Source organism: Lissotriton vulgaris, chromosome 3_1, assembly GCF_964263255.1.
Source record: "Lissotriton vulgaris chromosome 3_1, aLisVul1.2, whole genome shotgun sequence".
In the NCBI taxonomy this organism is placed as follows: domain Eukaryota; kingdom Metazoa; phylum Chordata; class Amphibia; order Caudata; family Salamandridae; genus Lissotriton; species Lissotriton vulgaris.
In genome coordinates, this window is record NC_141689.1 from 9996740 (window position 1) to 10010636 (window position 13897).

Consider the following 13897-nt stretch of genomic DNA (forward strand, 5'->3'; position numbering starts at 1 on the left):
ACGGCAGCCCTTGTGCAAACCACTCTACATCTTTCACAGCAGGGTTCTCCTTCCATGACCGTCACATGGTCACTGACGTGCTCTGCTCGTCCGCCCTGTTCTCTGTCCCTGATCAGGGTCTTTGTTAGCTGAAGGGTCACTGTTACATGCCATCCCACTCCTCGCTGTGACTGGCCTGATGTCATGTGCCGGAGACTTGTGTCATGAGTCCCCTCCCAGCTGCTCTAAATGATTGGCCCTGGAGAGTGGCCCACTCTCCAAGGTCATTGACGTACCCCCGGCATGGTACTCCTTTTATCAGGAGAGACTAACATCAACGTGAACGAGCCCGGACACACTGTTTGGGTGCAGCTGATCCACTGGTACTCCTTTTATCAGGAGTGATTAACATCCACGTGAACGAGCCAGGACACACTGTTTGGGTGCAGCTGATCCACGGGTACTCCTTTTATCAGGAAAGACTAACATGCACGTGAACGAGCCAGGACACACTGTTTGGATGTAGCTGGTCCAGTGGTACTCCTTTTATCAGGAGACACTAACATCCACGTGAACGAGCCAGGACACACTGTTTGGATGTAGCTGGTCCAGTGGTACTCCTTTTATCAGGAGTGACTAACATCCACGTGAACGAGCCAGGACACACTGTTTGGGTGCAGCTGACCCACTGGTACTCCTTTTATCATGAGTGACAAACATCCACGTGAACGAGCCAGGACCCAATGGTTGGATGTAGCTGGTGCAGTGGTGGGCAGCAGCCTTGTTGATGCTAAGAACTAGGGTTTTAGTGGTTAGGAACTACAGGCGCTCTGCAAATTAATGGAGGTCAGTTGGACAAAGGCCTATGGGCCAGATGTAGGTTACCAAATACCGGTCGGTAACGGCCGATTTGGGCTATTACCGACCGGTATTTGGTGATTGAGATGCAGGGGGCCTATATTTTACAGAATCGGTAAATTTACAGATTCGGTAAATTTACCCATTTACCGATTCTGTAAAATACTGATTCGGTAAAGTTACTGAATCGGTAAATCTGTAAGTAGGTGGCACTGGAAACAGTGCCACAGGCTCCAAAGAATTCGTTATTTACCATGTAATACTATTGCATGGTAAATAACGAATTCCTGTGTACATGCACATCTGTGCATGTACACCTGTGCATGTGACACACATACATGCCCTAAGGGCACACACGTCTGAATCAGGGGTGCAACAAGGTGTCAAAGTGACACCCTGTCCTTTTGACACCCTGTCCCCCTGTAGAATTCGGTAATTTTATCGAATCGGTATTTACTAATTCAGTAATTGCCATAGGTTCCTATTGGCCTCAGGCCCATAGGAATGAATGGCGATTACCGAATCGGTAATTACTGAATTCTACAGATTCGTTAAATTAATCGGTTAAAAATACCCACATAGCATTTAACGATTTGTAAATACTGAATCGGTAAAATTTGGTATTTACGAATCGGTAAATGACATTTACCTACATCTGACCCTATAAGTTATGGTGCTAACAGGAAAGGGACGACCCTACTAACCCCTTACTTTGTGGTGGAAGGACCGACCACATACAACAAATTGCAACGGTCCTGTGCACACATAAAAATCAAAGCTTAACAGTGTATGTTTCATCCAAACACATAAGAACAATATTCACTGTAGGTTTCTTGGTTCTTTTAATGTGTTACAGCACAGAGAACAGCCAGCCGACACGTGTTTCATCAAAGAAACCATGGTCTCCCACTCTTCAGGGCCAAAGTCTGTGTAGAGGGTATGTGTAATCCCTGCACGGGTGATAATTCCATCCCGGTCGGGTTCCGAAAGAGGGTAATGGTCTAGTATATTGTCTCAAGAAAGTATCAGACACTGTAAGTTGATGCTACAAACATGATCTTTCCAGTGTATTTGAAACATGTTTTCTCAAAGTTTTCTAGAAGGGTGGAGGGGTCCTCCCCTCCCAGTGTCCTTCAGGGGTCCTCCCCTCTCAGTGTCCGCAGGGGTCCTCCCCTCTCAGTGTCCTGCAGGGGTCCTCCCCTCTCAGTGTCCTGCAGGGGTCCTCCCCTCTCGGTGTCCTGCAGGGGTCCTCCCCTCTCAGTGTCCTGCAGGGGTCCTCCCCTCTCGGTGTCCTGCAGGGGTCCTCCCCTCTCGGTGTCCTGCAGGGGTCCTCCCCTCTCGGTGTCCTGCAGGGGTCCTCCCCTCCCAGTGTCCTGCAGGGGTCCTCCCCTCTCAGTGTCCTGCAGGGGTCCTCCCCTCTCAGTGTCCTGCAGGGGTCCTCCCCTCTCAGTCCCCTGGAGGGGTCCTCCACTCTCAGTGTCCGGCAGGGGTCCTCCCCTCTCAGTGTCCGGCAGGGGTCCTCCCCTCCCAGTGTCCTGCAGGGGTCCTCCCCTCACAGTGTCCTGCAGGGGTCCTCCCCTCTCGGTGTCCTCCTGCAGGGGTCCTCCCCTCTCAGTCCCCTGGAGGGGTCCTCCACTCTCAGTGTCCTGCGGGGGCCCTCCCCTCTCAGTGTCCTGCAGGGGTCCTCCCCTCTCAGTCCCCTGCAGGGGTCCTCCCCTCTCAGTGTCCTGCAGGGGTCCTCCCCTCTCGGTGTCCTGCAGGGGTCCTCCCCTCCCAATGTCCTGCAGGGGTCCTCCACTCACAGTGTCCTGCAGGGGTCCTCCCCTCTCAGTGTCCTGCAGGGGTCTTCCCCTCTCGGTGTCCTGCAGGGGTGCTCCCCTCTCAGTCCCCTGCAGAGGTCCTCCCCTCTCAGTGTCCTGCAGGGGTCCTCCCCTCTCAGTGTCCTGCAGGGGTCCTCCCCTCTCAGTGTCCTGCAGGGGTCCTCCCCTCCCCTCTCGGTGTCCTGCAGGGGTCCTCCCCTCTCGGTGTCCTGCAGGGGTCCTCCCCTCTCAGTGTCCTGCAGGGGTCCTCCCCTCTCAGTGTCCTGCAGGGGTCCTCCCCTCCCCTCTCGGTGTCCTGCAGGGGTCCTCCCCTCCCAGTGTCCTGCAGGGGTCCTCCCCTCTCAGTCCCCTGCAGGGGTCCTCCCCTCCCAATGTCCTGCAGGGGTCCTCCACTCACAGTGTCCTGCAGGGGTCCTCCCCTCACAGTGTCCTGCAGGGGTCCTCCCCTCTCAGTGTCCTGCAGGGGTCCTCCCCTCTCGGTGTCCTGCAGGGGTCCTCCCCTCTCAGTGTCCTGCAGGGGTCCTCCCCTCTCAGTGTCCTGCAGGGGTCCTCCCCTCCCCTCTCGGTGTCCTGCAGGGGTCCTCCCCTCTCGGTGTCCTGCAGGGGTCCTCCCCTCTCAGTGTCCTGCAGGGGTCCTCCCCTCTCAGTGTCCTGCAGGGGTCCTCCCCTCACAGTGTCCTGCAGGGGTCCTCCCCTCTCAGCGTCCTGCAGGGGTCCTCCCCTCTCGGTGTCCTGCAGGGGTCCTCCCCTCACAGTGTCCTGCAGGGGTCCTCCCCTCTCGGTGTCCTGCAGGGGTCCTCCCCTCTCGGTGTCCTGCAGGGGTCCTCCCCTCTCAGTGTCCTGCAGGGGCCCTCCTCTCTCAGTGTCCTGCAGGGGTCCTCCCCTCTCGGTGTCCTGCAGGGGTCCTCCCCTCTCAGTGTCCTGCAGGGGTCCTCCCCTCCCAGTGTCCTGCAGGGGTCCTCCCCTCCCCTCTCAGTGTCCTGCAGGGGTCCTCCCCTCTCGGTGTCCTGCAGGGGTCCTCCCCTCCCAGTGTCCTGCAGGGGTCCTCCCCTCCCAGTGTCCTGCAGGGGTCCTCCCCTCTCGGTGTCCTGCAGGGGTCCTCCCCTCTCGGTGTCCTGCAGGGGTCCTCCCCTCTCAGTGTCCTGCAGGGGTCCTCCCCTCTCAGTGTCCAGGGGTCCTCCCCTCTCGGTGTCCTGCAGGGGTCCTCCCCTCTCAGTGTCCTGCAGGGGTCCTCCCCTCTCGGTGTCCTGCAGGGGTCCTCCCCTCTCGGTGTCCTGCAGGGGTCCTCCCCTCCCAGTGTCCTGCGGGGGCCCTCCCCTCTCAGTGTCCTGCGGGGGCCCTCCCCTCTCAGTGTCCTGCAGGGGTCCTCCCCTCACAGTGTCCTGCAGGGGTTCTCCCCTCTCGGTGTCCTGCAGGGGTCCTCCCCTCCCGGTGTCCTGCAGGGGTCCTCCCCTCTCAGTGTCCTGCAGGGGTCCTCCCCTCTCGGTGTCCTCCTGCAGGGGTCCTCCCCTCTCAGTCCCCTGGAGGGGTCCTCCACTCTCAGTGTCCTGCGGGGGCCCTCCCCTCTCAGTCCCCTGCAGGGGTCCTCCCCTCTCGGTGTCCTGCAGGGGTCCTCCCCTCTCAGTGTCCTGCAGGGGTCCTCCCCTCTCGGTGTCCTGCAGGGGTCCTCCCCTCCCGGTGTCCTGCAGGGGTCCTCCCCTCTCAGTGTCCTGCAGGGGTCCTCCCCTCTCGGTGTCCTGCAGGGGTCCTCCCCTCCCGGTGTCCTGCAGGGGTCCTCCCCTCTCAGTCCCCTGCAGGGGTCCTCCCCTCCCAGTGTCCTGCAGGGGTCCTCCCCTCTCGGTCCCCTGCAGGGGTCCTCCTCTCTCGGTGTCCTGCAGGGGTCCTCCCCTCTCAGTGTCCTGCAGGGGTCCTCCCCTCTCGGTCCCCTGCAGGGGTCCTCCCCTCTCGGTGTCCTGCAGGGGTCCTCCCCTCTCAGTGTCCTGCAGGGGTCCTCCCCTCCCAGTGTCCTGCAGGGGTCCTCCCCTCTCAGTGTCCTGCAGGGGTCCTCCCCTCCCAGTGTCCTGCAGGGGTCCTCCCCTCTCAGTGTCCTGCAGGGGTCCTCCCCTCCCAGTGTCCTGCAGGGGTCCTCCCCTCTCAGTGTCCTGCAGGGGTCCTCCCCTCCCAGTGTCCTGCAGGGGTCCTCCCCTCTATGTGTCCTGCAGGGGTCCTCCCCTCCCAGTGTCCTGCAGGGGTCCTCCCCTCTCGGTGTCCAGGGGTCCTCCCCTCTCAGTGTCCAGCAGGGGTCCTCCCCTCTCGGTGTCCAGGGGTCCTCCCCTCTCAGTGTCCTGCAGGGGTCCTCCCCTCCCCTCCCAGTGTCCTGCAGGGGTCCTCCCCTCTCCGTGTCCTGCAGGGGTCCTCCCCTCTCAGTGTCCTGCAGGGGTCCTCCCCTCTCGGTGTCCTGCAGGGGTCCTCCCCTCTCAGTGTCCTGCAGGGGTCCTCCCCTCCCAGTGTCCAGGGGTCCTCCCCTCTCAGTCTCCTGCAGGCGTCCTCCCCTCTCAGTGTCCAGGGGTCCTCCCCTCTCAGTGTCCTGCAGGGGTCCTCCCCTCCCAGTGTCCTGCAGGGGTCCTCCCCTCCCAGTGTCCTGCAGGGGTCCTCCCCTCTCGGTGTCCTGCAGGGGTCCTCCCCTCTCAGTGTCCTGCAGGGGTCCTCCCCTCCCAGTGTCCTGCAGGGGTCCTCCCCTCCCAGTGTCCTGCAGGGGTCCTCCCCTCCCAGTGTCCTGCAGGGGTCCTCCCCTCCCAGTGTCCTGCAGGGGTCCTCCCCTCCTCTCTCAGTGTCCTGCAGGGGTCCTCCCCTCTCAGTGTCCTGCAGGGGTCCTCCCCTCCCAGTGTCCTGCAGGGGTCCTCCCCTCCTCTCTCAGTGTCCTGCAGGGGTCCTCCCCTCTCAGTGTCCTGCAGGGGTCCTCCCCTCTCAGTGTCCTGCAGGGGTCCTCCCCTCCCAGTGTCCTGCAGGGGTCCTCCCCTCTCAGTCCCCTGCAGGGGTCCTCCTCTCTCAGTGTCCTGCAGGGGTCCTCCCCTCTCAGTGTCCAGGGGTCCTCCCCTCTCAGTGTCCAGGGGTCCTCCCCTCTCAGTGTCCAGGGGTCCTCCCCTCCCAGTGTCCTGCAGGGGTCCTCCCCTCACAGTGTCCTGCAGGGGTCCTCCCCTCTCGGTGTCCTGCAGGGGTCCTCCCCTCTCAGTGTCCTGCAGGGGTCCTCCCCTCCCAGTGTCCTGCAGGGGTCCTCCCCTCCCAGTGTCCTGCAGGGGTCCTCCCCTCCCAGTGTCCTGCAGGGGTCCTCCCCTCCCAGTGTCCTGCAGGGGTCCTCCCCTCCTCTCTCAGTGTCCTGCAGGGGTCCTCCCCTCTCAGTGTCCTGCAGGGGTCCTCCCCTCCCAGTGTCCTGCAGGGGTCCTCCCCTCCTCTCTCAGTGTCCTGCAGGGGTCCTCCCCTCTCAGTGTCCTGCAGGGGTCCTCCCCTCTCAGTGTCCTGCAGGGGTCCTCCCCTCCCAGTGTCCTGCAGGGGTCCTCCCCTCTCGGTCCCCTGCAGGGGTCCTCCTCTCTCAGTGTCCTGCAGGGGTCCTCCCCTCTCAGTGTCCAGGGGTCCTCCCCTCTCAGTGTCCAGGGGTCCTCCCCTCTCAGTGTCCAGGGGTCCTCCCCTCCCAGTGTCCTGCAGGGGTCCTCCCCTCACAGTGTCCTGCAGGGGTCCTCCCCTCTCGGTGTCCTGCAGGGGTCCTCCCCTCTCAGTGTCCTGCAGGGGTCCTCCCCTCCCAGTGTCCTGCAGGGGTCCTCCCCTCTCGGTGTCCTGCAGGGGTCCTCCCCTCTCAGTGTCCTGCAGGGGTCCTCCCCTCCCCTCTCAGTGTCCTGGAGGGGTCCTCCCCTCTCGGTGTCCTGGAGGGGTCCTCCCCTCTCAGTGTCCTGCAGGGGTCCTCCCCTCACAGTGTCCTGCAGGGGTCCTCCCCTCTCAGTGTCCTGCAGGGGTCCTCCCCTCTCAGTGTCCTGCAGGGGTCCTCTCCTCTCAGTGTCCGGCAGGGGTCCTCCCCTCTCAGTGTCCTGCAGGGGTCCTCCCCTCACAGTGTCCTGCAGGGGTCCTCCCCTCTTGGTGTCCTGCAGGGGTCCTCCTCTCTCAGTGTCCAGCAGGGGTCCTCCCCTCTCAGTGTCCTGCAGGGGTCCTCCTCTCTCAGTGTCCTGCAGGGGTCCTCCCCTCTCGGTCCCCTGCAGGGGTCCTCCTCTCTCAGTGTCCTGCAGGGGTCCTCCCCTCTCAGTGTCCTGCAGGGGTCCTCCCCTCTCAGTGTCCTGCAGGGGTCCTCCCCTCTCAGTGTCCTGCAGGGGTCCTCCCCTCTCAGTGTCCAGGGGTCCTCCCCTCCCAGTGTCCTGCAGGGGTCCTCCCCTCTCAGTGTCCTGCAGGGGTCCTCCCCTCTCAGTGTCCTGCAGGGGTCCTCCCCTCTCAGTGTCCAGCAGGGGTCCTCCCCTCTCGGTGTCCAGGGGTCCTCCCCTCTCAGTGTCCAGGGGTCCTCCCCTCTCAGTGTCCTGCAGGGGTCCTCCCCTCACAGTGTCCTGCAGGGGTCCTCCCCTCTCGGTGTCCTGCAGGGGTCCTCCCCTCTCAGTGTCCTGCAGGGGTCCTCCCCTCCCAGTGTCCTGCAGGGGTCCTCCCCTCACAGTGTCCTGCAGGGGTCCTCCCCTCTCGGTGTCCTGCAGGGGTCCTCCCCTCTCAGTGTCCTGCAGGGGTCCTCCCCTCTCAGTGTCCTGCAGGGGTCCTCCCCTCTCAGTGTCCAGCAGGGGTCCTCCCCTCACAGTGTCCTGCAGGGGTCCTCCCCTCCCAGTGTCCTGCAGGGGTCCTCCCCTCTCAGTGTCCTGCAGGGGTCCTCCCCTCTCAGTGTCCTGCAGGGGTCCTCCCCTCTCAGTGTCCAGCAGGGGTCCTCCCCTCTCAGTGTCCTGCAGGGGCCCTCCTCTCTCAGTGTCCTGCAGGGGTCCTCCCCTCTCAGTGTCCAGGGGTCCTCCCCTCTCAGTGTCCTGCAGGGGTCCTCCCCTCCCAGTGTCCTGCAGGGTCCTCCCCTCTCAGTGTCCTGCAGGGGTCCTCCCCTCCCCTCTCAGTGTCCTGCAGGGGTCCTCCCCTCCCAGTGTCCTGCAGGGGTCCTCCCCTCTCAGTGTCCGGCAGGGGTTGAGTTTGCTCACCTTGCCTGCTCGCCTGGTGACTTTCAGGCCATCTTTTCGTCCTCCAGCTGACAATGCAGTTTTGTTAGAGGGTGAAACTCTGCTATCTGCCCCTAAACACACACCCCTCTCCCACCTTGAGACACAGGGCACCCTTCAGCGGGTGACCAGGAGGACCTGCTGCTTGTATTTGCTGTTATGCTGTAGGATGCCCGGTTGGGCTTGTGATGCTTTTCCAGTGGCTCGCTTGAGCCCTCGCGCCCTCGATGCCCTTTGTGGCTGATGCAACAATCTTCCATGGCTGCTTCGGACTCCCTGCCCAGCTCTGTTTCACTGAAGACACCTGCACGCCCTCAGACATTCCCACACCTGAGCCTTATCTCCTCTGACCCACCTGTCCACTTCCCACAGGCGAGAGAGCTCAGGAGGCCCCGCCCCCTCAGCCTCATGTTGTCTCAGGTGTAGTTAAAGATTTCGAGGCAGATTTACAAGATGTTCACGCCATGCAGCCAATGAAACAAAGAGTATTATACTGTAGGACGTGTTTGGTCCTCATTTACAAAGAATTAACTCAGCACGGTGCTGCGTGCCATTGGCTGCGCCGCGCGGCGTTAATTCCGAAGCACAGGGATGTGGCACTAAGGCAGGGAGTTGAGGAGGAATGCAGACAGAGCATTACATTGGTCTCCAAGCAAGATCGATGTAACTATTGTCCCTTCACTCTGGCTCAGCAGCGCAATGTGGCGAATGCTGGGGAGAGAATGAAACTGTCCCTCATTGACTGTCGCTCCCTGGGGAAGAACAAAATGCAGGTCCATGACCTACTAATAGATGGACAGCTGGCTGCCTTGTTTCTAACAGAAACTTGGCTTAACCAAGATTCTGCACCCGACATAATAGATGCACTACCACCAGGGTATGATATCAAGAGGATTGATAGACCCACGGGGCGTGGAGGCGGACTAGCTATAATCGCTAAACTAGAATTATGCTGCACCTCGGAGCTAGTGGATATTAAAGAAAGCGAAGCGGGCTTTTTTTCCATCTCAGGCCAAGACAGTCAGATCCTGAAAGGGTTTCTGATCTATAGGCCCCCAGGTCCAGGGACCAGATTTACGGAAAGCCTGATAGAACATTTGATACAACCTGCCTTAAAATATGAGAGGCTGCTGCTTTTGGGGGATCTAAATTTTCATTTCAATGATCCCACTAACAAAGAAGCCCGGGAGATTCGCAATGAGCTTGCAGCTATGCAAATGACGCTTAAATCTGAACTCCCCACCCACGATCATGGGCATTTATTGGATCCTATATTTTCCAACTGGGAATTGTTGAGTATAGATATTCCGGTGCCTGTGGTATGGTCGGACCACTACCAGATTCCCTTTCAGATTGTGGTACGAAGGGGTAAAGCACACAAGGCCGACGAGATTACTAGACGCAGGAAATGTGTAGGCTTTTCCAGAGCTAAATTCAATGACCTCATGCAACAGGGTGGACCCCTAGCAGATCAAGAGATAGAGGCAGCCTGCGAAATGCTGGACAACCACATCGTGCAAGCTCTCGATCATACAGCCCCTTGGACCAATAACAGACCATGGAGGCAATCTAAATCAGCACCTTGGTTTGGGCCCGAGCTTGTCAAGGAAAAGGCGGCCTGCAAACAGCTCGAGAGACGCTGGAGGAAAGGTTATTCGGTGGCAGACAGGATGGCCTATGAAAATAAGCTTAAGGGCTATCATGCTTCGATTAGGAAGCATCAGACGGCACACTATAAAGACAGGATAGAGAGTGCGGAGAACTCAATTAAAGAACTGTTTGCTGTGTTCAAGGAAGTGGGCTCCCTTTCCAGCAGCGCCGGCCCATTGGAAAGCTCGGTGGAATCCTGCGACCGAGTGGCCCAATGTTTCGCTGATAAAGTGGGGAAAATCTATCCCTCATTCCCAGTGGAAGTTAGAACAAAGCCCATGACAGAGGATGTCACCATTAACTCTGAAGGAACTGAGCTACTAGTATCCTTCAGTACTCCCCAAGAGGACATCTTAATTGATATAGCCTCCAAAATTAAATCAGGCTCCCCTAAGGATCCAGCACCTGCAAAAATACTGAGGGAACGTATTAACATACTGGAACCTCACAAACGCCATCTGCTGGATCTGTCTTTTGGTTCAGGGAGTGTTCCGTCAGTATGGAAAGAGGCAGTGGTACTTCCACTTAAAAAGAAACCCAACATCAGTGCCGAGCAGTTAGACAATCTACGACCAATCTCCCTCCTTCCCTATTTCTCTAAGATCGCAGAGAAAGTTGTCAATAAGCAATTGACAGAGCACATCGAAACCTGTAAACTTTTACATCCTACCCAATCAGGTTTTCGGGGTCCTACTCGACCGAATCTGCCCTACTCCTGTCCACACATGGACGAAGGCCATACCACAGCGCTGATCCTTTTAGACCTGAGGGCAGCCTTCGACACTGTAGCACATCACATCTCGCTGCAGTGTCTGAAAAAAGGAGGAGTGAGGGGCAGAGCTTTGGAGTGGCTAGAATCGTTCCTGTGGGATCGGAGCTTTGAAGTCGCCCAAGGCCCTCATTGGTCTAAGAGTATTATGCTAAATCAGGGAGTACCCCACGGGTCTAGCTTGAGCCCCACCCTCTTCAATCTGTATGTAACACCTATAGCAGAGATTACGGAGAGGTTTGGGGTTCAAGTAGTGACCTATGCAGATGACACCCAACTTGTGGTGTCTCTTGCACAGGAAAGCAGCAGGGGGGGCAGCAGCGAACACATTTTCACTGTGCCTTCAAGCCGTAGCAGTCTGGATGGCTAATAACTGCTTGAAATTAAATGGCAGTAAGACAGAGGTACTGGTGGTGGGACATGCACCATCGGTGTGGGCATCGGCATGGTGGCCGCAAGTGCTGGGGCCTCTACCCTCACCTAGTGAACAAGTGAAGAACTTGGGTATCTGGATAGATAGCAAGATCTCCTTCGAGCAACATACTACTCGGGTGGCAGGCCAATGTTTCGGCATTTTGAGAAATATGCGGAAAACATTGGACTTACTCCCTACGACAGCTAGGAAGACCATAGTCCATGCTCTTGTTACCTCGAGATTGGACTATGGGAACGTTCTGTACCTAGGAGCCAATAACAGATGCATCACTAGGCTTCAGCAGATACAGAATATGGCGGCACGCATGATCTTGAAACTACCCAGAAGAGCATCATCGAAGAAAGCCCTGGAATCCCTCAACGGGCTTCCGATTAAAGAACGGGTGCTCTATAAGACCTTACTGCTTAGCCACCGTATCATGCAGGGAAAGGGGCCATCCTATCCGCTGGATCTATTGAATCCTTACATCCCGGGCCGGGACCTGAGATCTTCCGGGAAAGGGTTGGTGAAGGTCCCTAGGTTCAGAAGAGCTCGGATGGGCGGACGTTCCTTCCGAGTACAAGCTGCTCAACATTGGAATAAACTCCCATATGAAATGCGATCAGAGACTTCGGAACGCATCTTCCGGAAACAACTTAAAACCTACCTCTTTCCTCTGGCTAGAGGTTGAGAAGGTAAGTAGGGGAGAACTGGGTGGGGATGATCCGTCTGTTGGCTAGGCCAGTCACACTTAGCGCGGGGACACACTGCTCCCAGTGTAACCATGCGCTCTATAAAATGTATTATTATTATTATTATTATTATAAGTTAGATATAGGTTTACTATATCTAAGTAAGGGGTGATTACACCACCTTACCCAGGCTGTGTGAACAGACCTGTGGTGTCAGTTTGGAAGGCAAACCAGGGGTGGCATAATACATGCTGCAGCCCATGGTAGGCCTTGGATGCACCTATGCCCTGGGTACCTATGGTACACTATACAGGGGCTCACAAAGATGACCCAATACCCAATCTGGTATGTACCTAAAGTACATGTTATCAATTTAGAGAGAGAACAGCTGGGCTGTGGTTCTGATTAGCAGGGCCACAGCCAGTATAAAGTCGAAAACCCAGAGAATCACAGCAAAACGTGGGGGTGACCATAGGTAGCAAACCCTACTCTCCTACACAACTTCCCTCCCCCCCAACGCAGGGAAATTAAACTGACCTTGACCAGTTGAGTCTTCATGTTCTAAGTGGAAATATCTGGAGAGTCCATCTGCATTGGCATGGTTACTCCCAGGTCTATGTTCCACTGTGAAGTCCATAATTTCTAATTTAAAAAATTTCTAATTTCTAATTTAAAATATTTCTAGAGCGCAGCGTGCACCTTGAGGAGATATTAAGAGAGTTTAAGAGGGGAAGGCCTGGCTGAAGAGGAAAGTTTTCAGATCTCTGCGAAAGGAGAGATACTGGGTGGCAGAGCGGAGGTGGTCAGGGAGTGAGTTCCAGAATGTTGGAGCCAGGGTGGAGAAGTTGGCCCTGCCCCACTTTTTACGAGTGAAGCGAGGGATCTGAAGAAGGGACTTGGAGGAAGACCGAAGTTCTCTTGCGGGGACATAAGGATTGATTAATGAAGAGATGAAAGCGGGGGCAGTGCCCTGGCGGGCCTGGAAGACCATGCATCCGATCTTAAAGAGGGCACGTTCTTTTACAGGGAGCCAGTGAAGCTCCCTGAGAAGGGGGGTGGAATGGTGATAACGAGGGAGGCCGTATACCAGCCGGGCTGCCTGGTTCTGGATAGTCTGGAGTCTACGCAAGCTGTACGCGGGGATGCCATGGTAGAGAGCGTTTGCGTAGTCCAGTCGCGATATCACCAGGGCGGCCATGATAATCTTAAGTGCCTGGGGGGAAAAGAAGCGGGAAACAGTGCGGATAGTGCGGAGAGTGAGGAAGCAGGAGGAGACCACGGAACTGATTTGTGAATGGAGAGTAAGCTGGTTGTTTATTTTGACACCGAGTGTTTTGACCGTGGTGGAGGGGGTCGGTGCGGGACCAAAAGAGGGGGGCCAGAAGAGAGAGTTCCAGGGGCTGGATGAACCACCAGTGAGAACCAGCTCGGTTTTATCCGGGTTCAGCTTAAGGTGGTTGTGGTTCATCCAGTCCCTGATGAATGTCATAGTTAACTGGAAGTTAGAGACAGAGAGAGGAGAAGGGGACAGATCAAAGATGAGCTGGAGGTCATCCGCGTAATTATAAACGGTGACCTCCAGCTGCTGGAGTGCGAAGATGAGAGGAAAGATATAAAGATTGAAAAGTAAGGGGGAGAGAGAGGATCCCTGGGGAACACCGCAGGTGACAGGGAGAGGAGTGGCCGTGAAGTCGCCTAGCCGGACCGCCTGAGTGCGGTCCCTCAGAAAGGAAGAGAGCCAGACCAGAGCTGATCCCCCGATGCCGGCCGCCTTGACACGGGTAAGTAAGATGGTATGGTCCACCGTGTCAAAGGCGGCGGAGAGATCAAGGAGGACCAGTGCCTGGTGTTTGTTCTCATCCATGCCCTTTCTGAGTTTGTCTAAGACTGAGACCACGACTGATTCGGTCGAATGCCTGGGACGGAACCCGGCTTGGCGGGATGCCAGTCCCCCATTTGCCTCAACATGGGCGCTAAGTGCCGCGCTGACGTTGCGTTCCATCACCTTGCCCAGAAAGGGTAGCAGGGAGATGGGGCGGTAGTTGGCCGAGATGGAAGGGTCAGCGCCAGGTTTTTTCAGGATGGGCACTATGGTAGCTGCCTTTAGCGCAGAGGGCACTACGCCCTGTGCCAGGGAGCTGTTGAGGAAGGCAATGGGGGGGTCAGGGCAGCTGGAGTAAATTTGCTGCAGGACTCGTGCCGGGCAGACGTCCGCGGGAGACCCCGACTTCACTTTGGGGAGTATCTCCAGAAAAGAGTCCTGAGTGAGGGGGGGAATGGAGGTAAGAGGACATTGAACGGAAGGGGGGGAGGGATCGACGAAGGCAGACGAGGGTGGTGGGATGTTGGTCTTGATGGTAGCTATTTTGTCTAAGAAGTAGGTGTTAAGTTGGTCGCAGAGAGGCTGGGAGGGAGGGGTATGGGGCGAGGTTCGGTCTGAGAATGCCAGGTCATTCACTATGCCGAAGATTTCCCTGGGTTTGTTTTCTGCAGAAGTTATTTTTGACGAAAAATAG